At 48.8% G+C, this 26,014-nt stretch overlaps 24 non-coding genes and 3 pseudogenes across 24 annotated transcripts; all 27 read right to left on the bottom strand.

Moving 5' to 3' along the window:
- Nucleotides 1–3,809: 3,809 nt before the first annotated feature.
- LOC134986484 (U1 spliceosomal RNA) lies at nt 3,810–3,972 on the bottom strand. Its single transcript, XR_010192353.1, has one exon. It is a non-coding gene; the product is annotated as a U1 spliceosomal RNA (small nuclear RNA).
- A 152-nt stretch (nt 3,973–4,124) lies between these two features.
- LOC134986390 (U1 spliceosomal RNA) lies at nt 4,125–4,288 on the bottom strand. Its single transcript, XR_010192282.1, has one exon. It is a non-coding gene; the product is annotated as a U1 spliceosomal RNA (small nuclear RNA).
- A 671-nt stretch (nt 4,289–4,959) lies between these two features.
- Nucleotides 4,960–5,122, bottom strand: LOC134986458 (U1 spliceosomal RNA). Its single transcript, XR_010192332.1, has one exon. It is a non-coding gene; the product is annotated as a U1 spliceosomal RNA (small nuclear RNA).
- Nucleotides 5,123–5,274: 152 nt separating this feature from the next.
- On the bottom strand, nt 5,275–5,438 carry LOC134986374 (U1 spliceosomal RNA). Its single transcript, XR_010192266.1, has one exon. It is a non-coding gene; the product is annotated as a U1 spliceosomal RNA (small nuclear RNA).
- A 955-nt stretch (nt 5,439–6,393) lies between these two features.
- Nucleotides 6,394–6,557, bottom strand: LOC134986358 (U1 spliceosomal RNA). The gene has a single exon (XR_010192252.1). It is a non-coding gene; the product is annotated as a U1 spliceosomal RNA (small nuclear RNA).
- Nucleotides 6,558–9,181: 2,624 nt separating this feature from the next.
- LOC134986482 (U1 spliceosomal RNA) lies at nt 9,182–9,344 on the bottom strand. The gene has a single exon (XR_010192351.1). It is a non-coding gene; the product is annotated as a U1 spliceosomal RNA (small nuclear RNA).
- Nucleotides 9,345–9,496: 152 nt separating this feature from the next.
- On the bottom strand, nt 9,497–9,660 carry LOC134986378 (U1 spliceosomal RNA). Its single transcript, XR_010192271.1, has one exon. It is a non-coding gene; the product is annotated as a U1 spliceosomal RNA (small nuclear RNA).
- Nucleotides 9,661–10,334: 674 nt separating this feature from the next.
- LOC134986421 (U1 spliceosomal RNA) lies at nt 10,335–10,497 on the bottom strand. The gene has a single exon (XR_010192306.1). It is a non-coding gene; the product is annotated as a U1 spliceosomal RNA (small nuclear RNA).
- A 152-nt stretch (nt 10,498–10,649) lies between these two features.
- On the bottom strand, nt 10,650–10,813 carry LOC134986502 (U1 spliceosomal RNA). Its single transcript, XR_010192370.1, has one exon. It is a non-coding gene; the product is annotated as a U1 spliceosomal RNA (small nuclear RNA).
- A 956-nt stretch (nt 10,814–11,769) lies between these two features.
- LOC134986361 (U1 spliceosomal RNA) lies at nt 11,770–11,933 on the bottom strand. Its single transcript, XR_010192254.1, has one exon. It is a non-coding gene; the product is annotated as a U1 spliceosomal RNA (small nuclear RNA).
- Nucleotides 11,934–12,889: 956 nt separating this feature from the next.
- On the bottom strand, nt 12,890–13,053 carry LOC134986342 (U1 spliceosomal RNA). The gene has a single exon (XR_010192237.1). It is a non-coding gene; the product is annotated as a U1 spliceosomal RNA (small nuclear RNA).
- Nucleotides 13,054–13,724: 671 nt separating this feature from the next.
- LOC134986451 (U1 spliceosomal RNA) lies at nt 13,725–13,887 on the bottom strand. Its single transcript, XR_010192326.1, has one exon. It is a non-coding gene; the product is annotated as a U1 spliceosomal RNA (small nuclear RNA).
- Nucleotides 13,888–14,039: 152 nt separating this feature from the next.
- Nucleotides 14,040–14,203, bottom strand: LOC134986487 (U1 spliceosomal RNA). Its single transcript, XR_010192356.1, has one exon. It is a non-coding gene; the product is annotated as a U1 spliceosomal RNA (small nuclear RNA).
- Nucleotides 14,204–14,862: 659 nt separating this feature from the next.
- On the bottom strand, nt 14,863–15,025 carry LOC134986409 (U1 spliceosomal RNA). The gene has a single exon (XR_010192295.1). It is a non-coding gene; the product is annotated as a U1 spliceosomal RNA (small nuclear RNA).
- A 152-nt stretch (nt 15,026–15,177) lies between these two features.
- On the bottom strand, nt 15,178–15,368 carry LOC134986480 (U1 spliceosomal RNA; annotated as a pseudogene).
- Nucleotides 15,369–15,981: 613 nt separating this feature from the next.
- On the bottom strand, nt 15,982–16,144 carry LOC134986435 (U1 spliceosomal RNA). The gene has a single exon (XR_010192316.1). It is a non-coding gene; the product is annotated as a U1 spliceosomal RNA (small nuclear RNA).
- Nucleotides 16,145–16,296: 152 nt separating this feature from the next.
- LOC134986365 (U1 spliceosomal RNA) lies at nt 16,297–16,460 on the bottom strand. Its single transcript, XR_010192258.1, has one exon. It is a non-coding gene; the product is annotated as a U1 spliceosomal RNA (small nuclear RNA).
- Nucleotides 16,461–17,134: 674 nt separating this feature from the next.
- LOC134986432 (U1 spliceosomal RNA) lies at nt 17,135–17,297 on the bottom strand. Its single transcript, XR_010192313.1, has one exon. It is a non-coding gene; the product is annotated as a U1 spliceosomal RNA (small nuclear RNA).
- A 152-nt stretch (nt 17,298–17,449) lies between these two features.
- Nucleotides 17,450–17,613, bottom strand: LOC134986493 (U1 spliceosomal RNA). The gene has a single exon (XR_010192362.1). It is a non-coding gene; the product is annotated as a U1 spliceosomal RNA (small nuclear RNA).
- Nucleotides 17,614–18,284: 671 nt separating this feature from the next.
- LOC134986405 (U1 spliceosomal RNA) lies at nt 18,285–18,447 on the bottom strand. Its single transcript, XR_010192291.1, has one exon. It is a non-coding gene; the product is annotated as a U1 spliceosomal RNA (small nuclear RNA).
- Nucleotides 18,448–18,599: 152 nt separating this feature from the next.
- LOC134986505 (U1 spliceosomal RNA) lies at nt 18,600–18,763 on the bottom strand. The gene has a single exon (XR_010192374.1). It is a non-coding gene; the product is annotated as a U1 spliceosomal RNA (small nuclear RNA).
- Nucleotides 18,764–19,445: 682 nt separating this feature from the next.
- Nucleotides 19,446–19,597, bottom strand: LOC134986399 (U1 spliceosomal RNA; annotated as a pseudogene).
- Nucleotides 19,598–19,749: 152 nt separating this feature from the next.
- LOC134986492 (U1 spliceosomal RNA) lies at nt 19,750–19,913 on the bottom strand. The gene has a single exon (XR_010192361.1). It is a non-coding gene; the product is annotated as a U1 spliceosomal RNA (small nuclear RNA).
- A 671-nt stretch (nt 19,914–20,584) lies between these two features.
- LOC134986404 (U1 spliceosomal RNA) lies at nt 20,585–20,747 on the bottom strand. Its single transcript, XR_010192290.1, has one exon. It is a non-coding gene; the product is annotated as a U1 spliceosomal RNA (small nuclear RNA).
- A 152-nt stretch (nt 20,748–20,899) lies between these two features.
- LOC134986355 (U1 spliceosomal RNA) lies at nt 20,900–21,063 on the bottom strand. Its single transcript, XR_010192249.1, has one exon. It is a non-coding gene; the product is annotated as a U1 spliceosomal RNA (small nuclear RNA).
- Nucleotides 21,064–21,745: 682 nt separating this feature from the next.
- Nucleotides 21,746–21,897, bottom strand: LOC134986398 (U1 spliceosomal RNA; annotated as a pseudogene).
- Nucleotides 21,898–22,049: 152 nt separating this feature from the next.
- Nucleotides 22,050–22,213, bottom strand: LOC134986345 (U1 spliceosomal RNA). The gene has a single exon (XR_010192240.1). It is a non-coding gene; the product is annotated as a U1 spliceosomal RNA (small nuclear RNA).
- Between the last annotated feature and the right edge of the window lie 3,801 nt (nt 22,214–26,014).

Raw genomic sequence — 26,014 nt, 5'->3', positions numbered from 1 at the left:
TATACGATCTAATCTTTAACCAACCAATGCAAGAAAGTATTTAATGTGAAAATACGAAACACTAGACTAATTGGAGGTGCGCCCTAAAGCAAATTACAATGTTAGGATTAGGGGGTTCGGAAAGACCTCTAGTGTATACACTACTATAATAAGAATTTACTCACCGGTAATTCTATTTCTCGTAGTCCGTAGTGGATGCTGGGAACTCCGTAAGGACCATGGGGAATAGCGGGCTCCGAAGGAGGCTGGGCACTCTAGAAAGATCTTAGACTACCTGGTGTGCACTGGCTCCTCCCACTATGACCCTCCTCCAAGCCTCAGTTAGGTACTGTGCCCGGACGAGCGTACACAATAAGGAAGGATTTTGAATCCCGGGTAAGACTCATACCAGCCACACCAATCACACCGTACAACTCGTGATATGAAACACAGTTAACAGTATGAAACAATAGAGCCTCTCAACAGATGGCTCAACAATAACCCGATTTAGTTAACAATAACTATGTACAAGTATTGCAGATAAACCGCACTTGGGATGGGCGCCCAGCATCCACTACGGACTACGAGAAATAGAATTACCGGTGAGTAAATTCTTATTTTCTCTAACGTCCTAGTGGATGCTGGGAACTCCGTAAGGACCATGGGGATTATACCAAAGCTCCCAAACGGGCGGGAGAGTGCGGATGACTCTGCAGCACTGAATGAGAGAACTCCAGGTCCTCCTCAGCCAGGGTATCAAATTTGTAGAATTTTGCAAACGTGTTTGCCCCTGACCAAGTAGCTGCTTGGCAAAGTTGTAAAGCCGAGACCCCTCGGGCAGCCGCCCAAGATGAGCCCACCTTCCTTGTGGAATGGGCATTGACAGATTTTGGCTGTGGCAGGCCTTCCACAGTATGTGCAAGCTGAATTGTACTACAAATCCAACGAGCAATAGTCTGCTTAGAAGCAGGAGCACCCAGCTTGTTAGGTGCATATAGGATAAACAGCGAGTCAGATTTTCTGACTCTAGCCATTCTGGAAACATATATTTTCAGTGCCCTGACAACGTCTAGCAACTTGGAGTCCTCCAAGTCCCTAGTAGCCTAGGCACCACAATAGGCTGGTTCAGGTGAAACGCTGACACCACCTTTGGGAGAAACTGGGGACGAGTCCTCAATTCTGCCCTATCCATATGGAAAATCAAATAAGGGCTTTTACAAGACAAAGCCGCCAACTTTGATACTCGCCTGGCAGAAGCCAAGGCCAATAACATAACCACCTTCCACGTGAGATATTTCAGATCCACGGTTTTTAGTGGTTCAAACCAATGTGATTTTAAGAAACTCAACACCACGTTGAGATCCCAAGGTGCCACAGGAGGCACAAACGGGGGCTGACTCTGCAGCACTCCTTTTATAAATGTCTGAACTTCAGGTACTGAAGCTAGTTCTTTTTGAAAGAAAATCGACAGAGCCGAGATCTGTACCTTAATGGAACCCAATTTAAGGCCCATAGTCACTCCTGCTTGCAGGAAATGCAGAAATCGACCTAGTTGAAATTCCTCTGTTGGGGCCCTTTCGGCCTCACACCATGCAACATATTTTCGCCATATGCGGTGATAATGAGTTGCTGTAACCTCTTTCCTGGCTTTAGTAAGCGTAGGAATGACTTCCTCCGGAATGCCCTTTTCCTTCAGGATCCGGCGTTCAACCGCCATGCCGACAAACGCAGCCGCGGTAAGTCTTGGAACAGACAGGGCCCCTGCTGCCGCAGGTCCTGTCTGAGTGGCAGAGGCCATGGGTCCTCCGATATAAATTCTTGAAGTTCTGGGTACCAAGCTCTTCTTGGCTATCCACGAGTATCGTTCTTACTCCTCGCCTTCTTATTATTCTCAGTACCTTTGGTATGAGAGGCAGAGGGGAGAACACATAAACCGACTGGTACACCCACGGTGTTACCAGAGCGTCCATAGCTATCGCCTGAGGGTCCCTTGACCCGGTGCAATATCTTTTATAGCTTTTTGTTGAGGCGGGACGCCATCATGTCCACCTGTGGCCTTTCCCAATGGTGTACAATCCTATTGGAAGACTTCTGGAGGAAGTCCCCATTCTCCCGGGTGGAGGTCGTGTCTGTTGAGAAGATCTGCTTCCCAGTTGTCCACTCCGGGAATGAACACTGCTGACAGTGCTAACACATGATTTTCCGCCTATCGGAGAATCCTTGTGGCTTCTGCCATCGCCATCCTGCTTCTTGTGCCGCCCTGTTGGTTTACATGGGCGACTGCCGTGATGTTGTCTGATTGGATCAGTACCGGCTGGTTTTGAAGCAGAGGACTTGCCGGCCTCAGGGCATTGTAAATGGCCCTCAGGTCCAGAATATTTATGTGTAGGGAAATAACCTGACTTGACCAAAGTCCCTGGAAATTTCTTCCCTGTGTGACTGCCTCCCAGCCTCAAAGGCTGGAATCCATGGTCACTAGGACCTAGTCCTGTATGCCGAACCTGCGGCCCTCTTGAAGATGGGCACTCTGCAGCCACCACAGTAGAGATACCCTGGTCCTTGGAGACAGGGTTATCAGCCTATGCATCGGAAGATGCGATCCGGACCACTTGTCCAACAGGTCCCTCTGAAAAGTTCTTGTATGGAACCTGCCTAATGGGATTGCTTCGTAGGAAGCTACCATTTTTCCCAGGACTCGCGTGCAATGATGCACCGCTACCTATTTTGGCTTCAGGAGGTCTCTGACTAGAGATGACAACTCCTTGGCTTTCTCCTCCGGGAGAAACACTATTTCTGGTTTATGTCCAGAACCATCCCCAGGAACAGTAGACGTGTCATAGGAACCAGCTGTGACTTTGGACTGTTTAGAATCCAACCATGCTGTTGTAGCACTTTCCAAAATAGTGCTACCCCGACTACCAACTGCTCCTTGGACCTCGCCCTTATAACGAGATTGTCCAAGTACGGGATAATTACAACTCTTTTTTTTTTGAAGGAGTATCAACATTTCGGCCATTACCTTAATAAAACACCCTCGGTGCCATGTACAGTCCAAACGGCAGTGTCTGGACTTGGTAATGGTAATCCTGTACCACAAATCTGAGGTACTCCTGGCGAGGATGGTAAATGGGGACATGCAGGTAAGCATCCTTGATGTCCCAGGATACCATGTAATCCCCCTCGTCCAGGCTTGGAATAACCGCCCTGAGCGATTCCATCTTGAACTTGAATTTTTTTGTTCAAGGATTTTAAATATAAAATGGGTCACACCGAACCATGCGGTTTCGGTACCCCAACCCGTGTGGAATAGTAACCCCGTCCTTATTGAAGTAGGGGCACCTTGAGTATTACCTGCTGGGAATACCGCTTATTAATTGCCTCTAGCACAGCCTCCCTGCCTGAGGGAGTTGTCAGCAAGGCATATTTTAGGAAACGGCTGGGGGGAGACATCTCGAATTCCAGCTTGTACCCCTGGGCGTGCAGGGCATGGCGGCCTTTTGCGGCAATTGGATGACCCCTAGTTCGCATTAAACACCTCCACCCTCCTTCGGTGTGGGGCTCATGTTGGCTATGCCCCAGCCCCTGAAGAATTCAAGCTGATTTCTTGCAGCAGCTAGGCACTGTAACAGCTCCAGAGCTGCTCTGTAAGGGAAGTAAAAGGGCTTGGGCCCTGCAGCACTACCTGTAGTTCGCATTGTGCGTTGGAAGGCACAAATTAAGCAGACGAGAGAAGTCAGGATAGTGCGCAAGGGCATAGAAGGGAGCGGCTCAAGAAAAATGAAGTGTAAACAGACAGCAAACTAGGCTGGAGAGAGACATGAGACAAAGAGATCTGAATTATACGAGAGCCGACCAGGGGAAACACAAATTATGCAGTCAAGTTTCCCACATTTGGGGGAATCGCAGGAGCAGCACACCCAGAGTGCAATTGGTGAGCCTTGCCCTGGGAGAAGCACATTCATGATCATAGTATCTTACCTAGCAGGTAAGAAGGAGTTGGGCTAGAGCTGGGGAGGGTCGCTGCTCGGGCACCCCCCTGTCAAGTGAAGGAGATCCAACTGAGGCAGCACAAGGGAACTCTCGAAAGAAGAACAAGGCTAGAGGAAGATCTGAGACAAAGAAATCTGACTTTTACCAGAGCTGACCAGAGGAAAGCACAAACACAGTCCCCCACTACCACAAATAATGCTGTCAAGTTTACAACATTTGGGGAAATAACAGGGGTCAGCATACCCAGAATGCAATGAATGAACCTCACCCTGGGAGAACAATCTTCATGACCATGGTATCTCCTATGCAAAATAAGTATGATTTGGGATAGGGCTGGGGAGGGCCGCTGCTCAGGCACATCTCTGTCAAGTAAAGGAGATTCAACTGAGGCAGCACAAGGGAACTCTCATCTGGGGACAACAACTGCAGGAGGTACACATATTTTCAGATGAACATGGGAGGGCAGAAGGCTGCCTAATACTGAAGCACCCCCAAACAACAAACCAAATGCAACAACTAGTGCAAGCATTCCTGGGGGAAGGCCTGCAGCAGATGGATTTGCATATGGTGATGTCATCCAAGCAGTGGGTCAAAGTTGGCTTCAACCCTCGTCTGCATATGAAAAGAGAAAATTGGCATGCAGGGCATGGCGGCCTTTTGCGGTGCTTGGATGACCCCTAGTTCGCATTAAACACCTCCACCCTCCTTCGGTGTGGGGCTCATGATGGCTATGCCCCAGCCCCTGAAGCATTCAAGCTGATTTCTTGCAGCAGCTGGGCACTGTAACAGCTCCAGAGCTGCTCTGTAAGGCAAGTAAAAGGGTGTGGGCCCTGCAGCACTACCTGTAGTTTGCATTGTGCGTTGGAAGGCACAAAGTAAGCAGACGGGAGAAGTCAGGATAGTGCGCAAGGGCATAGAAGGGAGCAACTCAAGAAAAGAGAAGTGGAAACAGACTGCAAATTAGGCTGGAGAGTGACCTGAGACAAAGAGATCTGAATTATACGAGAGCCGACCAGGTGAAACACAAATTATGCAGTCAAGTGTCCAACATTTGGGGAAACCGCAGGAGTAGCACACCCAGAGTGCAATGGGTGAGCCTTGCCCTGGGAGAAGCACCTTCATGATCATAGTATCTCACCTGGCAGGTAAGTAGGAGCTGGGCTAGAGCTGGGGAGGGTCGCTGCTCGGGCACCCCCCTGTCAAGTGAAGGAAATCAAACTGAGGCAGCACAAGGGAACTCTTGAAAGAAGAACAAGGCTAGAGGAAGATCTGAGACAAAGAAATCTGACTTTTACCAGAGCTGACCAGAGGAAAGCACAAACACAGTCCCTCACTACCACAAATAATGCAGTCCAGTTTCCCACATTTGGGGAAATCACAGGGGTCAGCATACCCAGAATGCAATGAATGAACCTCACCCTGGGAAAACAATCTTCATGACCATGGTATCTCCTATGCAAAATAAGTATGATTTGGGATAGAGCTCGGGAGGGCCGCTGCTCAGGCACATCTCTGTCAAGTAAAGGAGATTCAACTGAGGCAGCACAAGGGAACTCTCATCTGGGGACAACAACTGCAGGGAGAACACATATTTTCAGATGAACATGGGAGGGCAGAGGCTGCCTAATACTGAAGCACCCCCAAACAACAAACCAAATGCAACAACTAGTGCAAGCATTCCTGGGGGAAGGCCTGCAGCAGATGGATTTGCATATGGTGATGTCATCCAAGCAGTGGGTCAAAGTTGGCTTCAACCCTCATCTGCATATGAATAGAGAAGTGGGGCGTGCAGGGCATGGCGGCCTTTTGCGGCGCTTGGATGACCCCTAGTTCGCATTAAACACCTCCACCCTCCTTCGGTGTGGGGCTCATGTTGGCTATGCCCCAGCCCCTGAAGCATTTAAGCTGATTTCTTGCAGCAGCTGGGCACTGTAACAGCTCCAGAGCTGCTCTGTAAGGCAAGTAAAAGGGTATGGGCCCTGCAGCACTACCTGTAGTTTGCATTGTGCGTTGGAAGGCACAAAGTAAGCAGACGGGAGAAGTCAGGATAGTGCACAAGGGCATAGAAGGGAGCGGCTCAAGAAAAGAGAAGTGGATCAGACAGCAAACTAGGCTGGAGAGAGACCTGAGACAAAGAGATCTGAATTATACGAGAGCCGACCAGGTGAAACACAAATTATGCAGTCAAGTGTCCCACATTTGGGGAAATCGCAGGGACAGCACACCCAGAGTGCAATGGGTGAGCCTTGCCCTGGGAGAAGCAACTAAGTAGGAGTTGGGCTAGAGCTGGGGAGGGTCGCTGCTCGAGCAGCCCCCTGTCAAGTGAAGGAGATCCAACTGAGGCAGCACAAGGGAACTCTCGAAAGAAGAACAAGGCTAGAGGAAGATCTAAGACAAATAAATCTGACTTTTACCAGAGCTGACCAGAGGAAAGAACAAACACAGTCCCCCACTACCACAAATAATGCAGTCGAGTTTCCCACATTTGTGGAAATCACAGGGGTCAGCAAACCCAGAATGCAATGAATGAACCTCACCCTGGGAGAACAATCTTCATGACCATGGTATCTCCTATGCAAAATAAGTATGATTTGGGATAGGGCTGGGGAGGGCCGCTGCTCAGGCACATCTCTGTCAAGAATTTATAAAGTCTATACATATATATAACCAAATGTCAATATATATATAGAACCCAGTGCTCCTATCAAAACTTATCTATTTCACCAATTTGTTGCTTATTTAATCTTTATACATCTATTAATTTTCACCATATATTATAAAATGGTGCTCCCATAGGTAGTACTGTTCTACTAATAATAAACCAAATTTTAAAGATAATCACACTTGTTATCAAGGGAGCGCAAAAAATAAAATATACAAGCTCTTTATTTTTAAAAAATATATATAGACAGAAGAAACCCACATTCAATAAAATACAATGGAGTCAACATATATAGGCACCACTATCCATATCTAAATGTAATCAGGATCTATTTCATATTGCCCTTGATGACAACGGAATGTTTATTAAAGTGTCCAAAAAATCCTCCTGGATACAGCTGTTGTAATTTAATCATTACTTTCCAATTGTAATTGATACATTAAATTCCTTCTTGTGGATGAACAGCAACAGTTGTAACCAACGCCTCTTATTTACTGCAGTTAAAGTTCATATGTAACTCACGTGAGTAATGAAAGAAAACAGGGGGAGAGCGCTGTGATGGTTGGTGAAACACAGCGGTATGCTACGACCCCCGTTAACCGTGGCTGGATCTTATTGGCACTCGCGGTCGGGATATTTCTTCCTGCCGTGGGTAGAGACCTCCTTTTGCTCGGTCTCAAATTGCTTTTTCCCCTTCACCGCTGTCTTTACATCAGACGTCCGCCGTGATGTAGCTCGTTCATGAACGGGCTTATATCTCAGCAATCAGAGTGTCCGGTAATCACCTTCCTTACGCGTTTCTCCGCTGTTATCCAAGAGCGGTTTCGTCAGAGGATACATCAGCAGCCTAGCAGGCTCTTTTTAAAATGCACCGGACCAATAGTATTACTAATTAGTTGATTGGATACATACATGTACTAATTGGATGCATACATGTAATGACTCACATATGGAACAACTTTCTAATTGCATTTGCACATATAAAGGCATTTCATAATATAAAAATAAGCAACATGGTGATTAAAAATAATAATAAAATAAGCAACAAGGTGGTTTAAAAAATAACAGAAAATATATAATCTATATACAGATTAACCTATAATCTTTCAATCAATACCTCATATCTATAATCACATATACATAATTCAGAGACTCAGCACTAAGGATCCCCATTTACTTATATAAAACCTTTTAGGGTAACATAAATCCAGGCCACTACTAAAGCAGTTCTTGTGGCGCAGGGGAAACATCACCTGCATTCTATGCAGCTAGTCCCATGTTCGAATTCAACCCGCTCAGCTTAACATCAATATTATTTATTTACTTTTAATGGGATCATTCTATCAATTCATTTTTACCTTTAATTTTTGTTAATATTATTTCTATATTTCATTATTTTAACCCCTGGAATAATTACATTGCTGTTTAAACAACAAAAAGAATTGAAGAAAAAATAAATATTAAACAGACAATTTAAGGATTCGAAGATTTAAATATTTAAAGATTTTAAAATTTAAAACAGGGAGGGGGGGGGGAGGGAGGGGGGCCTTTTGGGAGAAGGAGGGGAAAATAATAAAAATAGAAAAAAAATATATATATAGAACCAAGAGAAAGTGTAAAAAGAGGATGGAGGAAGAAATCTGATGTTCATCATTACTAGTGGATTTTACTAAGGAACTTTAAAGAAATACACACAACAGGGTTATACAGTTTCATCCTAAGAGGAAAGCTGTTTCCAAAATAGCTACTTCTAATAATTTTGTTTATTTATTAAACATACAATAAATGGATATTCAATAAATAATATATTAGGTAAATCAATAGATAAAATCTTCAGAGACTGCCAATGTTGTTCAGTTCGATGCTCTCATTCAGACCATCAGGTGTAAGGGTACCCAAAGAAAAAATCCAAAATGCCTCCCTTGTCAAGTAAAGGAGATTCAACTGAGGCAGCACAAGGGAACTCTCATCTGGGGACAACAACTGCAGGGAGAACACATATTTTCAGATGAACATGGGAGGGCAGAAGGCTGCCTAATACTGAAGCACCCCCAAACAACAAACCAAATGCAACAACTAGTACAAGCATTCCTGGGGGAAGGCCTGCAGCAGATGGATTTGCATATGGTGATGTCATCCAAGCAGTGGGTCAAAGTTGGCTTCAACCCTCGTCTGCATATGAAAAGAGAAAAGGGGCGTGCAGGGCATGGCGGCCTTTTGCGGCGCTTGGATGACCCCTAGTTCGCATTAAACACCTCCACCCTACTTCGGTGTGGGGCTCATGTTGGCTATGCCCCAGCCCCTGAAGCATTCAAGCTGATTACTTGCAGCAGCTGGGCACTGTAATAGCTCCAGAGCTGCTCTGTAAGGCAACTAAAAGGGTGTGGGCCCTGCAGCACTACCTGTAGTTCGCATTGTGCGTTGGAAGGCACAAAGTAAGCAGACGGGAGAAGTCAAGATAGTGCGCAAGGGCATAGAAGGGAGTGGCTCAAGAAAAGAGAAGTGTAAACAGACAGCAAACTAGGCTGGAGAGAGACATGAGACAAAGAGATCTGAATTATACGAGAGCCAACCAGGGGAAACACAAATTATGCAGTCAAGTTTCCCACATTTGGGGAAATCGCAGGAGCAGCACACCCAGAGTGCAATTGGTGAGCCTTGCCCTGGGAGAAGCACCTTCATGATCATAGTATCTTACCTAGCAGGTAAGAAGGAGTTGGGCTAGAGCTGGGGAGGGTCGCTGCTCGGGCACCCCCCTGTCAAGTGAAGGAGATCCAACTGTGGCAGCACAAGGGAACTCTCGAAAGAAGAACAAGGCTAGAGGAAGATCTGAGACAAAGAAATCTGACTTTTACCAGAGCTGACCAGAGGAAAGCACAAACACAGTCCCCCACTACCACAAATAATGCTGTCAAGTTTACCACATTTGGGGAAATAACAGGGGTCAGCATACCCAGAATGCAATGAATGAACCTCACCCTGGGAGAACAATCTTCATGACCATGATATCTCCTATGCAAAATAAGTATGATTTGGGATAGGGCTGGGGAGGGCCGCTGCTCAGGCACATCTCTGTCAAGTAAAGGAGATTCAACTGAGGCAGCACAAGGGAACTCTCATCTGGGGACAACAACTGCAGGAGGTACACATATTTTCAGATGAACATGGGAGGGCAGAAGGCTGCCTAATACTGAAGCAACCCCAAACAACAAACCAAATGCAACAACTAGTGCAAGCATTCCTGGGGGAAGGCCTGCAGCAGATGGATTTGCATATGGTGATGTCATCCAAGCAGTGGGTCAAAGTTGGCTTCAACCCTCGTCTGCATATGAAAAGAGAAAATTGGCATGCAGGGCATGGCGGCCTTTTGCGGTGCTTGGATGACCCCTAGTTCGCATTAAACACCTCCACCCTCCTTCGGTGTGGGGCTCATGATGGCTATGCCCCAGCCCCTGAAGCATTCAAGCTGATTTCTTGCAGCAGCTGGGCACTGTAACAGCTCCAGAGCTGCTCTGTAAGGCAAGTAATAGGGTGTGGGCCCTGCAGCACTACCTGTAGTTTGCATTGTGCGTTGGAAGGCACAAAGTAAGCAGACGGGAGGAGAAGTCAGGATAGTGCACAAGGGTATAGAAGGGAGGGGCTCAAGAAAAAAGAAGTGGAAACAGACAGCAAACTAGGCTGGAGAGAGACCTGAGACAAAGAGATCTGAATTATATGAGAGCCGACCAGAGGAAACACAAATTATGCAGTCAAATTTCCCACATTTGGGGAAATCGCAGGGGCAGCACACCCAGAGTGCAATGGGTGAGCCTTGCCCTGGGAGAAGCAACTTCATGATCATAGTATCTCACCTGGCAGGTAAGTAGGAGTTGGGCTAGAGCTGGGGAGGGTCGCTGCTCGGGCACCCCCCTGTCAAGTGAAGGAGATCCAACTGAGGCAGCACAAGGGAACTCTCGAAAGAAGAACAAGGCTAGAGGAAGATCTGAGACAAAGAAATCTGACTTTTACCAGAGCTGACCAGAGGAAAGCACAAACACAGTCCCCCACTACCACAAATAATGCAGTCGAGTTTCCCACATTTGGGGAAATCACAGGGGTCAGCATACCCAGAATGCAATGAATGAACCTAACCCTGGGAGAACAATCTTCATGACCATGGTATCTCCTATGCAAAATAAGTATGATTTGGGATAGGGCTGGGGAGGGCCGCTGCTCAGGCACATCTCTGTCAAGTAAAGGAGATTCAACTGAGGCAGCACAAGGGAACTCTCATCTGGGGACAACAACTGCAGGGAGAACACATATTTTCAGATGAACATGGGAGGGCAGAAGGCTGCCTAATACTGAAGCACCCCCAAACAACAAACCAAATGCAACAACTAGTGCAAGCATTTCTGGGGGAAGGCCTGCCGCAGATGGATTTGCATATGGTGATGTCATCCAAGCAGTGGGTCAAAGTTGACTTCAACCCTTGTCTGCATATCAAAAGAGAAAAGGGGCGTGCAGGGCATGGCGGCCTTTTGCGGCGCTTGGCTGACCCCTAGTTTGCATTAAACACCTCCACCCTCCTTCGGTGTGGGGCTCATGTTGGCTATGCCCCAGCCCCTGAAGCATTTAAGCTGATTTCTTGCAGCAGCTGGGCACTGTAACAGCTCCAGAGCTGCTCTGTAAGGCAAGTAAAAGGGTATGGGCCCTGCAGCACTACCTGTAGTTTGCATTGTGCGTTGGAAGGCACAAAGTAAGCAGACGGGAGAAGTCAGGATAGTGCACAAGGGCATAGAAGGGAGCGGCTCAAGAAAAGAGAAGTGGATCAGACAGCAAACTAGGCTGGAGAGAGACCTGAGACAAAGAGATCTGAATTATACGAGAGCCGACCAGGTGAAACACAAATTATGCAGTCAAGTGTCCCACATTTGGGGAAATCGCAGGAACAGCACACCCAGAGTGCAATGGGTGAGCCTTGCCCTGGGAGAAGCAACTAAGTAGGAGTTGGGCTAGAGCTGGGGAGGGTCGCTGCTCGAGCAGCCCCCTGTCAAGTGAAGGAGATCCAACTGAGGCAGCACAAGGGAACTCTCGAAAGAAGAACAAGGCTAGAGGAAGATCTGAGACAAAGAAATCTGACTTTTACCAGAGCTGACCAGAGGAAAGCACAAACACAGTCCCCCACTACCACAAATAATGCAGTCGAGTTTCCCACATTTGGGGAAATCACAGGGGTCAGCATACCCAGAATGCAATGAATGCACCTAACCCTGGGAGAACACTCTTCATGACCATGGTATCTCCTATGCAAAATAAGTATGATTTGGGATAGGGCTGGGGAGGGCCGCTGCTCAGGCACATCTCTGTCAAGTAAAGGAGATTCAACTGAGGCAGCACAAGGGAACTCTCATCTGGGGACAACAACTGCAGGGAGAACACATATTTTCAGATGAACATGGGAGGGCAGAAGGCTGCCTAAAACTGAAGCACCCCCAAACAACAAACCAAATGCAACAACTAGTGCAAGCATTCCTGGGGGAAGGCCTGCCGCAGATGGATTTGCATATGGTGATGTCATCCAAGCAGTGGGCCAAAGTTGGCTGGAACCCTCATCTGCATATGAAAAGAGAAAAGGGTTATGCAGGGCATGGCGGCCTTTTGCGGCGCTTGGATGACCCCTAGTTCGCATTAAACACCTCCACCCTCCTTCGGTGTGGGGCTCATGTTGGCTATGCCCCAGCCCCTGAAGCATTTAAGCTGATTTCTTGCAGCAGCTGGGCACTGTAACAGCTCCAGAGCTGCTCTGTAAGGCAAGTAAAAGGGTATGGGCCCTGCAGCACTACCTGTAGTTTGCATTGTGCGTTGGAAGGCACAAAGTAAGCAGACGGGAGAAGTCAGGATAGTGCACAAGGGCATAGAAGGGAGCGGCTCAAGAAAAGAGAAGTGGATCAGACAGCAAACTAGGCTGGAGAGAGACCTGAGACAAAGAGATCTGAATTATACGAGAGCCGACCAGGTGAAACACAAATTATGCAGTCAAGTGTCCCACATTTGGGGAAATCGCAGGGACAGCACACCCAGAGTGCAATGGGTGAGCCTTGCCCTGGGAGAAGCAACTAAGTAGGAGTTGGGCTAGAGCTGGGGAGGGTCGCTGCTCGAGCAGCCCCCTGTCAAGTGAAGGAGATCCAACTGAGGCAGCACAAGGGAACTCTCGAAAGAAGAACAAGGCTAGAGGAAGATCTGAGACAAAGAAATCTGACTTTTACCAGAGCTGACCAGAGGAAAGCACAAACACAGTCCCCCACTACCACAAATAATGCAGTCGAGTTTCCCACATTTGGGGAAATCACAGGGGTCAGCATACCCAGAATGCAATGAATGCACCTAACCCTGGGAGAACAATCTTCATGACCATGGTATCTCCTATGCAAAATAAGTATGATTTGGGATAGGGCTGGGGAGGGCCGCTGCTCAGGCACATCTCTGTCAAGTAAAGGAGATTCAACTGAGGCAGCACAAGGGAACTCTCATCTGGGGACAACAACTGCAGGGAGAACACATATTTTCAGATGAACATGGGAGGGCAGAAGGCTGCCTAATACTGAAGCACCCCCAAACAACAAACCAAATGCAACAACTAGTGCAAGCATTCCTGGGGGAAGGCCTGCCGCAGATGGATTTGCATATGGTGATGTCATCCAAGCAGTGGGCCAAAGTTGGCTGGAACCCTCATCTGCATATGAAAAGAGAAAAGGGTTATGCAGGGCATGGCGGCCTTTTGCGGCGCTTGGATGACCCCTAGTTCGCATTAAACACCTCCACCCTCCTTCGGTGTGGGGCTTATGTTGGCTATGCCCCAGCCCCTGAAGCATTCAAGCTGATTTCTTGCAGCAGCTGGGCACTGTAACAGCTCCAGAGCTGCTCTGTAAGGCAAGTAAAAAGGTGTGGGCCCTGCAGCACTACCTGTAGTTCGCATTGTGCGTTGGAAGGCACAAAGTAAGCAGACGGGAGAAGTTAGGATAGTGCGCAAGGGCATAGAAGGGAGCGGCTCAAGAAAAGAGAAGTGGAAACAGACAGCAAACTAGGCTGGAGAGAGACCTGAGACAAAGAGATCTGAATTATACGAGAGCCGACCAGGGGAAACACAAATTATGCAGTCAAGTGTCCCACATTTGGGGAAATCGCAGGAGCAGCACACACAGAGTGCAATGGGTGAGCCTTGCCCTGGGAGAAGCACCTTCATAATCATAGTATCTCACCTGGCAGGTAAGTAGGAGTTGGGCTAGAGCTGGGGAGGGTCGCTGCTCGGGTACCCCCCTGTCAAATGAAGGAGATCCAACTGAGGCAGCACAAGGGAACTCTCGAAAAAAGAACAAGGCTAGAGGAAGATCTGAGACAAAGAAATCTGACTTTTACCAGAGCTGACCAGAGGAAAGCACAAACACAGTCCCCCACTACCACAAATAATGCAGTCGAGTTTCCCACATTTGGGGAAATCACAGGGGTCAGCATACCCAGAATGCAATGAATGAACCTCACCCTGGGAGAACAATCTTCATGACCATGGTATCTCCTATGCAAAATAAGTATGATTTGGGATATGGCTGGGGAGGGCCGCTGCTCAGGCACATCTCTGTCAAGTAAAGGAGATTCAACTGAGGCAGCACAAGGGAACTCTCATCTGGGGACAACAACTGCAGGGAGAACACATTTTCAGATGAACATGGGAGGGCAGAAGGCTGCCTAATACTGAAGCACCCCCAAACAAAAAACCAAATGCAACAACTAGTACAAGCATTCCTGGGGGAAGGTCTGCAGAAGACGGATTTGCATACGGTGATGTCATCCAAGCAGTGGGCCAAAGTTGGCTGGAACCCTCATCTGCATATGAAAAGAGAAAAGGGGTATGCAGGGCATGGCGGCCTTTTACGGCGCTTGGATGACCCTTAGTTCGCATTAAACACCCCCACCCTCCTCATGTTGGCCATGCCCCAGCCCCTGAAGCATTCAAGCTGATTTCTTGCAGCAGCTTGGCACTGTAACAGCTCCAGAGCTGCTCTGTAAGGCAAGTAAAAGGGTGTGGGCCCTGCAGCACTACCTGTAGTTTGCATTGTGCATTGTAAGGTACAAAGTAAGCGGATGGGAGGAGAAGTCAGGATAGTGCACAAGGGTATAGAAGGGAGGGGCTCAAAAAAAAAGAAGTGGAAACAGACAGCAAACTAGGCTGGAGAGAGACCTGAGACAAAGAGATCTGAATTATATGAGAACCGACCAGGGGAAACACAAATTATGCAGTCAAGTTTCCCACATTTGGGGAAATCGCAGGGGCAGCACACCCAGAGTGCAATGGGTGAGCCTTGCCCTGGGAGAAGCAACTTCATGATCATAGTATCTCACCTGGCAGGTAAGTAGGAGTTGGGCTAGAGCTGGGGAGGGTCGCTGCTCGGGCACCCCCCTGTCAAGTGAAGGAGATCCAACTGAGGCAGCACAAGGGAACTCTCGAAAGAAGAACAAGGCTAGAGGAAGATCTGAGACAAAGAAATCTGACTTTTACCAGAGCTGACCAGAGGAAAGCACAAACACAGTCCCCCACTACCACAAATAATGCAGTCGAGTTTCCCACATTTGGGGAAATCACAGGGGTCAGCATACCCAGAATGCAATGAATGAACCTAACCCTGGGAGATCAATCTTCATGATTTGGGATATGGCTGGGGAGGGCCGCTGCTCAGGCACATCTCTGTCAAGTAAAGGAGATTCAACTGAGGCAGCACAAGGGAACTCTCATCTGGGGACAACAACTGCAGGGAGAACACATATTTTCAGATGAACATGGGAGGGCAGAAGGCTGCCTAATACTGAAGCACCCCCAAACAACAAACCAAATGCAACAACTAGTGCAAGCATTTCTGGGGGAAGGCCTGCCGCAGATGGATTTGCATATGGTGATGTCATCCAAGCAGTGGGTCAAAGTTGACTTCAACCCTTGTCTGCATATCAAAAGAGAAAAGGGGCGTGCAGGGCATGGCGGCCTTTTGCGGCGCTTGGCTGACCCCTAGTTTGCATTAAACACCTCCACCCTCCTTCGGTGTGGGGCTCATGTTGGCTATGCCCCAGCCCCTGAAGCATTTAAGCTGATTTCTTGCAGCAGCTGGGCACTGTAACAGCTCCAGAGCTGCTCTGTAAGGCAAGTAAAAGGGTATGGGCCCTGCAGCACTACCTGTAGTTTGCATTGTGCGTTGGAAGGCACAAAGTAAGCAGACGGGAGAAGTCAGGATAGTGCACAAGGGCATAGAAGGGAGCGGCTCAAGAAAAGAGAAGTGGAAACAGACAGCAAACTAGGCTGGAGAGAGACCTGAGACAAAGAGATCTGAATTATACGAGAGCCGACCAGGTGAAACACAAATTATGCAGTCAAGTGTCCCACATTTGGGGAAATCGCAGGGGCAGCACACCCAGAGTGCAATGGGTGAGCCTTGCCCTGGGAGAAGCAACTTCATGATCATAGTATCTCACCTGGCAGGTAAGTAGGAGTTGGGCTAGAGCTGGGAAGGGTCGCTGCTCGGGCACCCCCCTGTCAAGAGAAGGAGATCCAACTGAGGCAGCACAAGGGAACTCTCAAAAGAAGAACAAGGCTAGAGGAAGATCTGAAACAAAGAAATCTGACTTTTACCAGAGCTGACCAGAGGAAAGCACAAACACAGGCCCCCACTACCACAAATAATGCAGTCAAGTTTCCCACATTTGGGGAAATCACAGGGGTCAGCATACCCAGAATGCAATGAATGAACCTAACCCTGGGAGAACAATCTTCATGACCATGGTATCTCCTATGCAAAATAAGTATGATTTGGGATAGGGCTGGGGAGGGCCGCTGCTCAGGCACATCTCTGTCAAGTAAAGGAGATTCAACTGAGGCAGCACAAGGGAACTCTCACCTGGGGACAACAACTGCAGGGAAAACACATATTTTCAGATGAACATGGGATGGCAGAAGGCTGCCTAATACTGAAGCACCCCCAAACAACAAACCAAATGCAACAACTAGTGCAAGCATTCCTGGGGGAAGGCCTGCCGCAGATGGATTTGCATATGGTGATGTCATCCAAGCAGTTGGTCAAAGTTGGCTTCAACCCTCGTCTGCATATGAAAAGAGAAAAGGGGCGTGCATGGCATGGCGGCCTTTTGCGGAGCTTGGCTGACCCCTAGTTTGCATTGAACACCTCCACCCTCCTTCGGTGTGGGGCTCATGTTGGCTATGCCCCAGCCCCTGAAGCATTCAAGCTGATTTCTTGCAGCAGCTGGGCACTGTAACAGCTCCAGAGCTGCTCTGTAAGGCAAGTAAAAGGGTGTGGGCCCTGCAGCACTACCTGTAGTTTGCATTGTGCATTGGAAGGCACAAAGTAAGCAGACGGGAGGAGAAGTCAGGATAGTGCACAAGGGTATAAAAGGGAGGGGCTCAAGAAAAAAGAAGTGGAAACAGACAGCAAACTAGGCTGGAGAGAGACCTGAGACAAAGAGATCTGAATTATACGAGAGCCGACCAGGTGAAACACAAATTATGCAGTCAAGTGTCCCACATTTGGGGAAATCGCAGGGGCAGCACACCCAGAGTGCAGTGGGTGAGCCTTGCCCTGGGAGAAGCACCTTCATGATCATAGTATCTCACCTGGCAGGTAAGTAGGAGTTGGGCTAGAGCTGGGGAGGGTCGCTGCTCGAGCAGCCTCCTGTCAAGTGAAGGAGATCCAACTGAGGCAGCACAAGGGAACTCTCGAAAGAAGAACAAGGCTAGAGGAAGATCTGAGACAAAGAAATCTGACTTTTACCAGAGCTGACCAGAGGAAAGCACAAACACAGTCCCCCACTACCACAAATAATGCAGTTGAGTTTCCCACATTTGGGGAAATCACAGGGGTCAGCATACCCAGAATGCAATGAATGAACCTAACCCTGGGAGAACAATCTTCATGACCATGGTATCTCCTATGCAAAATAAGTATGATTTGGGATAGGGCTGGGGAGGGCCGCTGCTCAGGCACATCTCTGTCAAGTAAAGGAGATTCAACTGAGGCAGCACAAGGGAACTCTCATCTGGGGACAACAACTGCAGGGAGAACACATATTTTCAGATGAACATGGGAAGGCAGAAGGCTGCCTAATACTGAAGCACCCCCAAACAACAAACCAAATGCAACAACTAGTGCAAGCATTCCTGGGGGAAGGCCTGCCGCAGATGGATTTGCATATGGTGATGTCATCCAAGCAGTGGGTCAAAGTTGGCTTCAACCCTCGTCTGCATATGAAAAGAGAAAAGGGTTATGCAGGGCATGGCGGCCTTTTGCGGCGCTTGGCTGACCCCTAGTTTGCATTAAACACCTCCACCCTCCTTTGGTGTGGGGCTCATGTTGGCTATGCCCCAGCCCCTGAAGCATTCAAGCTGATTTCTTGCAGCAGCTGGGCACTGTAACAGCTCCAGAGCTGCTCTGTAAGGCAAGTAAAAGGGTGTGGGCCCTGCAGCACTACCTGTAGTTTGCATTGTGCGTTGGAAGGCACAAAGTAAGCAGACGGGAGAAGTCAGGATAGTGCGCAAGGGCATAGAAGGGAGCGGCTCAAGAAAAGAGAAGTGGAAACGGACAGCAAACTAGGCTGGAGAGAGACCTGAGACAAAGAGATCTGAATTATACGAGAGCCGACCAGGGGAAACACAAATTATGCAGTCAAGTTTCCCACATTTGGGGAAATCGCAGGAGCAGCACACCCAGAGTGCAATGGGTGAGCCTTGCCCTGGGAGAAGCACCTTCATGATCATAGTATCTCACCTGGCAGGTAAGTAGGAGTTGGGCTAGAGCTGGGGAGGGTCGCTGCTCGGGCACCCCCCTGTCAAGTGAAGGAGATCCAACTGAGGCAGCACAAGGGAACTCTCGAAAGAAAAACAAGGCTAGAGGAAGATCTGAGACAAAGAAATCTGACTTTTACCAGAGCTGACCAGAGGAAAGCACAAACACAGTCCCCCACTACCACAAATAATGCAGTCGAGTTTCCCACATTTGGGGAAATCACAGAGGTCAGCATACCCAGAATGCAATGAATGAACCTCACCCTGGGAGAACAATCTTCATGACCATGGTATCTCCTATGCAAAATAAGTATGATTTGGGATAGGGCTGGGGAGGGCCGCTGCTCAGGCACATCTCTGTCAAGTAAAGGAGATTCAACTGAGGCAGCACAAGGGAACTCTCATCTGGGGACAACAACTGCAGGGAGAACACATATTTTCAGATGAACATGGGAGGGCAGAAGGCTGCCTAATACTGAAGCACCCCCAAACAACAAACCAAATGCAACAACAAGTGCAAGCATTCCTGGGGGAAGGCCTGCAGCAGATGGGTTTGCATATGGTGATGTCATCCAAGCAGTGGGTCAAAGTTGGCTTCAACCCTCGTCTGCATATGAAAAGAGAAAAGGGGCGTGCAGGGCATGGCGGCCTTTTGCGGCGCTTGGCTGACCCCTAGTTTGCATTAAACACCTCCACCCTCCTTCGGTGTGGGGCTCATATTGGCTATGCCCCAGCCCCTGAAGCATTCAAGCGGATTTCTTGCAGTAGCTGGGCACTGTAACAGCTCCAGAGCTGCTCTGTACGGCAAGTAAAAGGGTGTGGGCCCTGCAGCACTACCTGTAGTTTGCATTGTGCATTGGAAGGCACAAAGTAAGCAGACGGGAGAAGTCAGGATCGTGCGCAAGGGCATAGAAGGGAACGGCTCAAGAAAAGAGAAGTGGAAACAGACAGCAAACTAGGCTGGAGAGAGACCTGAGACAAAGAGATCTGAATTATACGAGATCCGACCACGGGAAACACAAATTATGCAGTCAAGTTTCCCACATTTGGGGAAATCGCAGGAGCAGCACACCCAGAGTGCAATGGGTGAGCCTTGCCCTGGGAGAAGCACCTTCATGATCATAGTATCTCACCTGGCAGGTAAGTAGGAGTTGGGCTAGAGCTGGGGAGGGTCGCTGCTCGGGCACCCCCCTGTCAAGTGAAGGAGATCCAACTGAGGCAGCACAAGGGAACTCTCGAAAGAAGAACAAGGCTAGAGGAAGATCTGAGACAAAGAAATCTGACTTTTACCAGAGCTGACCAGAGGAAAGCACAAACACAGTCCCCCACTACCACAAATAATGCAGTTGAGTTTCCCACATTTGGGGAAATCACAGGGGTCAGCATACCCAGAATGCAATGAATGAACCTAACCCTGGGAGAACAATCTTCATGACCATGGTATCTCCTATGCAAAATAAGTATGATTTGGGATAGGGCTGGGGAGGGCCGCTGCTCAGGCACATCTCTGTCAAGTAAAGGAGATTCAACTGAGGCAGCACAAGGGAACTCTCATCTGGGGACAACAACTGCAGGGAGAACACATATTTTCAGATGAACATGGGAAGGCAGAAGGCTGCCTAATACTGAAGCACCCCCAAACAACAAACCAAATGCAACAACTAGTGCAAGCATTCCTGGGGGAAGGCCTGCCGCAGATGGATTTGCATATGGTGATGTCATCCAAGCAGTGGGTCAAAGTTGGCTTCAACCCTCGTCTGCATATGAAAAGAGAAAAGGGTTATGCAGGGCATGGCGGCCTTTTGCGGCGCTTGGCTGACCCCTAGTTTGCATTAAACACCTCCACCCTCCTTTGGTGTGGGGCTCATGTTGGCTATGCCCCAGCCCCTGAAGCATTCAAGCTGATTTCTTGCAGCAGCTGGGCACTGTAACAGCTCCAGAGCTGCTCTGTAAGGCAAGTAAAAGGGTATGGGCCCTGCAGCACTACCTGTAGTTTGCATTGTGCGTTGGAAGGCACAAAGTAAGCAGACGGGAGAAGTCAGGATAGTGCGCAAGGGCATAGAAGGGAGCGGCTCAAGAAAAGAGAAGTGGAAACGGACAGCAAACTAGGCTGGAGAGAGACCTGAGACAAAGAGATCTGAATTATACGAGAGCCGACCAGGGGAAACACAAATTATGCAGTCAAGTTTCCCACATTTGGGGAAATCGCAGGAGCAGCACACCCAGAGTGCAATGGGTGAGCCTTGCCCTGGGAGAAGCACCTTCATGATCATAGTATCTCACCTGGCAGGTAAGTAGGAGTTGGGCTAGAGCTGGGGAGGGTCGCTGCTCGGGCACCCCCCTGTCAAGTGAAGGAGATCCAACTGAGGCAGCACAAGGGAACTCTCGAAAGAAAAACAAGGCTAGAGGAAGATCTGAGACAAAGAAATCTGATTTTTACCAGAGCTGACCAGAGGAAAGCACAAACACAGTCCCCCACTACCACAAATAATGCTGTCGAGTTTCCCACATTTGGGGAAATCACAGAGGTCAGCATACCCAGAATGCAATGAATGAACCTCACCCTGGGAGAACAATCTTCATGACCATGGTATCTCCTATGCAAAATAAGTATGATTTGGGATAGGGCTGGGGAGGGCCGCTGCTCAGGCACATCTCTGTCAAGTAAAGGAGATTCAACTGAGGCAGCACAAGGGAACTCTCATCTGGGGACAACAACTGCAGGGAGAACACATATTTTCAGATGAACATGGGAGGGCAGAAGGCTGCCTAATACTGAAGCACCCCCAAACAACAAACCAAATGCAACAACAAGTGCAAGCATTCCTGGGGGAAGGCCTGCAGCAGATGGGTTTGCATATGGTGATGTCATCCAAGCAGTGGGTCAAAGTTGGCTTCAACCCTCGTCTGCATATGAAAAGAGAAAAGGGGCGTGCAGGGCATGGCGGCCTTTTGCGGCGCTTGGCTGACCCCTAGTTTGCATTAAACACCTCCACCCTCCTTCGGTGTGGGGCTCATATTGGCTATGCCCCAGCCCCTGAAGCATTCAAGCTGATTTCTTGCAGTAGCTGGGCACTGTAACAGCTCCAGAGCTGCTCTGTACGGCAAGTAAAAGGGTGTGGGCCCTGCAGCACTACCTGTAGTTTGCATTGTGCATTGGAAGGCACAAAGTAAGCAGACGGGAGAAGTCAGGATCGTGCGCAAGGGCATAGAAGGGAACGGCTCAAGAAAAGAGAAGTGGAAACAGACAGCAAACTAGGCTGGAGAGAGACCTGAGACAAAGAGATCTGAATTATACGAGATCCGACCACGGGAAACACAAATTATGCAGTCAAGTTTCCCACATTTGGGGAAATCGCAGGAGCAGCACACCCAGAGTGCAATGGGTGAGCCTTGCCCTGGGAGAAGCACCTTCATGATCATAGTATCTCACCTGGCAGGTAAGTAGGAGTTGGGCTAGAGCTGGGGAGGGTCGCTGCTCGGGCACCCCCCTGTCAAGTGAAGGAGATCCAACTGAGGCAGCACAAGGGAACTCTCGAAAGAAAAACAAGGCTAGAGGAAGATCTGAGACAAAGAAATCTGACTTTTACCAGAGCTGACCAGAGGAAAGCACAAACACAGTCCCCCACTACCACAAATAATGCAGTCGAGTTTCCCCCATTTGGGGAAATCACAGGAGTCAGCATACCCAGAATGCAATGAATGAACCTCACCCTGGGAGAACAATCTTCATGACCATGGTATCTCCTATGCAAAATAAGTATGATTTGGGATAGGGCTGGGGAGGGCCGCTGCTCAGGCACATCTCTGTCAAGTAAAGGAGATTCAACTGAGGCAGCACAAGGGAACTCTCATCTGGGGACAACAACTGCAGGGAGAACACATCTTTTTTAGATGAACATGGGAGGGCAGAAGGCTGCCTAATACTGAAGCACCCCCAAACTAAAATTCTAGTTTCTCTAATGTCCTAGAGTATGCTGGGGACTCCGTAAGGACCATGGGGATAGACGGGCTCCGCAGGAGACATGGGCACTTTAAGAAAGACTTTAGTTCTGGGTGTGCACTGGCTCCTCCCTCTATGGAGCTCTCCTGAGCTTTCTGACAGAAAGTATTTTGTTAGGTTTTTAATTTTCAGGGAGCACTGCTGGCAACAGACTCCCTGCATCGAGGGACTGAGGGGAGAGAAGCAGCTCTACTCTCTGAGTTGCAAGGTCCTGCTTCTTAGGCTACTGGACACAATTAGCTCCAGAGGGATTGGTACGCAGGATCTCACCCTCGCCGTCCGTCCCAGAGCCGCGCCGCCGTCCCCCTTGCAGATTCAGAAGATAGAAGCCGGGTGAGTATGAGAAGAAAAGAAGACTTCAGAGGCGGCAGAAGAGTTCATGATCTTCACTGAGGTAACGCACAGCACTGCAGCTGTGCACCATTGCTCCCATACACCTCACATACTCCGGTCACTGTAAGGGTGCAGGGCGCAGGGGGGGCGCCCTGGGCAGCAATATAAACCTCTTTTTGGCAAAAATATAACATATATACAGCTGGGCACTGTATATGTATGAGCCCCTGCCAATTTTACAGTTTAAGCGGGACAGAAGCCCGCCGCCGAGGGGGCGGGGCTTCTCCCTCAGCACTCACCAGCGCCATTTTTTCTCCACAGCACCGCTGAGAGGAAGCTGCCCGGACTCTCCCCTGCTTATACCATGGTAGACAAGAGGGTTGAAAAGAGAGGGGGGGCACATAATTCGGCGCAAATGACATACAGCAGCGCTACTGGACAAACATTAAGTTACTGTGTTATTCCTGGGTTATATAGCGCTGGGGTGTGTGCTGGCATACTCTCTCTCTCTGTCTCTCCAATGGGCCTTGTGGGGAAACTGTCTTCAGAAAAGCATTCCCTGTGTGTGTGTGGTGTGTCGGTACACGTATGTCGACATGTCTGAGGAAGATGGCTATATTAGAGAGGAGCGGGAGCAAATTAATGTGGTGTCTCTGCGACAGCTGATTGGATGGATATGTGGAATGTTTTAAATGCTAGTGTAAACTCAGTGCACAAAAGATTAGACAAGGCTGAAGCTTCGGGACAGTCAGGGTCTCAACCCATGCCTGATCCTATGTCGCAGGGACTGTCAGGGTCTCATAAGCGCCCACTATCCCAGATTGTTGACACAGATACTGACACGGATTCTGACTCCAGTGTCGATTACGATGATGCAAAGTTACAGCCAAAATTGGCAAAATCCATTCGATATAGGATTATGGCAATAAAAGATGTTTTGCACATCACAGAGGAACCCCCTGTCCCTGACAAGAGGGTACATATGTACAAGGGAAAGAAGCCTGAGGTAACCTTTCCCCCCTCACACGAGCTGAACGAGTTATGTGAAAAAGCTTGGGAATCTCCAGATAAAAGACTGCAGATTTCCAGAAGGATTCTTATGGCGTATCCTTTCCCATCAACGGATAGGTTACGATGGGAATCCTCCCCTAGGATGGACAAAGCATTAACACGCACAGCTACAGCTGGAAAATCAAATTTTTTACCTTATGTTCCCTCACAGCATAAGAAAGCTCTGCATTATCAAATGCAGTCCTTTCGGTCACAAAGAAACAAGAAAGTGTGAGGTGCGTCCTTTCTTGCCAGAGGTAGGGGCAGAGGAAAAAAGATGCACAACACAGCTAGCTCCCAGGAACAGAAGTCCTCCCCGGCCTCTACAAAATCTACTGCATGACGCTGGGGCTCCACTGGCGGAGTCCGGCCCATGAGATGTCATGCAGCCGCTCTGACCACGCCTCCTGTTTCTCCGTTGCCGACCCAATATTGAAACCCTGCCCCCGCACCGCTCCATCTCTGACTTGGGAATGGAGTGTTGTTTACCCCCCTCCCCCCCCCCTGCACCGATTGACTGGCAGAGGCGATCGCATTATCTGCAGGCGGATGCGTATGCTCTTAGCAATTTTTGCAGTTGGATTGCTTATTGCGATTGCAATCCAACCCGAATCAGGCCCTATTACCTATCACAATGCACTGCGGGTAGTACAAAATGGGGTTAATATAGGAGAAAAACCCCCAGAGCTGTGCTCCTTAACTGTCCCTGGTGGCTAGTGGAGCAGCTGCCCAGTAATCAGTGTCCACGCCAGTGCGCACACGGCCCGCCCCCTACAGCCACGCTGGATCACAGTATAAAGCGGGCACAGAAGACCCTTACCACCCTTTCATCAGCGGCCTCGTGATCCCGGAGGGCGGTGTGTGTGTGACTGACCTTAGGAAGAAACCGGAGCCTCCGCTGCAGTGACCCAGCAACCGGGGCACTGGAGTATACTGTGCCGCTGGGAGTGATGGAGCTGCAGTAAATATGTCTATTAGACCTAGCCTGCTGCAGCCCTTGTAGATTCTTATTAAAAAAGTTCTTCTTTTCTTGTCAAAATTAATAGCTAAGAATAGGATGCCTGAGGCAGCCCCCTGTTAAGTGGCCTGCTACTGAAGGCACCAACTACAAACTGAGCTCCCTGTTCATGGAAGCGAGGTTATAGAGGAGGGGGCGCTGAGTATCTTGTGAACAGTCAAAAGCTTTGAGCTTGTTGGTGCCTCAGATCAAGATCCTACTCTACACCCCAATATGAATCCTTGTGGAGTCCAGTGTACCCCACAGAAGAAAAAAATGTGTCACAACCATTGGCTGCAACATAAGAATAGCTGCTGATGGGCACAATTGAGAAAGGAAGGGGGGAAAACATTTGAATCCAGCACATATATGTAATTCGAATATGTAATTTGTACCTTCCTACTTTAAAATGTAATGGATGAACCTCACCCTGTGAGAACTATCTTCATGATCAAGAGATCTCATATGCAAGATAAGTATGTGTTGGGATAGGGCTGTGGAGGGCGGCTGCTCGGGCACACCCCCGTCAAGTTAAGGAGATTCAACTGAGGAAGCACAAGGGAACTCTCATCTGGGGACAACAACTGCAGGGAGAACACATTTTCAGATGAATGTGGGAGGGCAGAAGGCTGCCTAATACTGAAGCACCCCCAAACAACAAACCAAATGCAACAACTAGTGCAAGCATTCCTGGGGGAAGGCCTGCAGCAGATGGATCCAATAACAGCTCCAGAGTTGCTCTACAAGACAAGTAAAAGGGTGTGAGCCCTGCAGCACCACCTGTACTTTGCATACACACATATAGGACAGCATCTCTTATATGCCCCAGGGTCAATAAAATAGTATCCTTATCTAGGGTATCCATCCCCTCAGATAAGGTATCCGTCCATGCTGCTACAGCACTACACACCCAGGCCGACGCAATTGCCGGTCTGAGTAAGGTACCCGAATGTGTATAAATGGACTTCAGGGTTATCTCCTGTTTGCGGTCAGCAGACTCTTTGAGGGTAGCCGTATCCTGGGACGGGAGGGCTACCTTCTTGGATAAGCGTGTTAATGCTTTGTCCACCCTAGGGGAGGATTCCCATCTTAACCTATCCATTGATGGGAAAGGATACGCCATAAGAATCCTTTTGGAAATCTGCAGTCTTTTATCTGGAGATTCCCAGGCTTTTTCACATA

The sequence above is a fragment of the Pseudophryne corroboree genome, assembly GCF_028390025.1.
Source record: "Pseudophryne corroboree isolate aPseCor3 chromosome 7 unlocalized genomic scaffold, aPseCor3.hap2 SUPER_7_unloc_3, whole genome shotgun sequence".
Classification (NCBI taxonomy): Eukaryota; Metazoa; Chordata; class Amphibia; order Anura; family Myobatrachidae; genus Pseudophryne; species Pseudophryne corroboree.
This window is presented reverse-complemented; position numbering and strand designations above follow the sequence as displayed.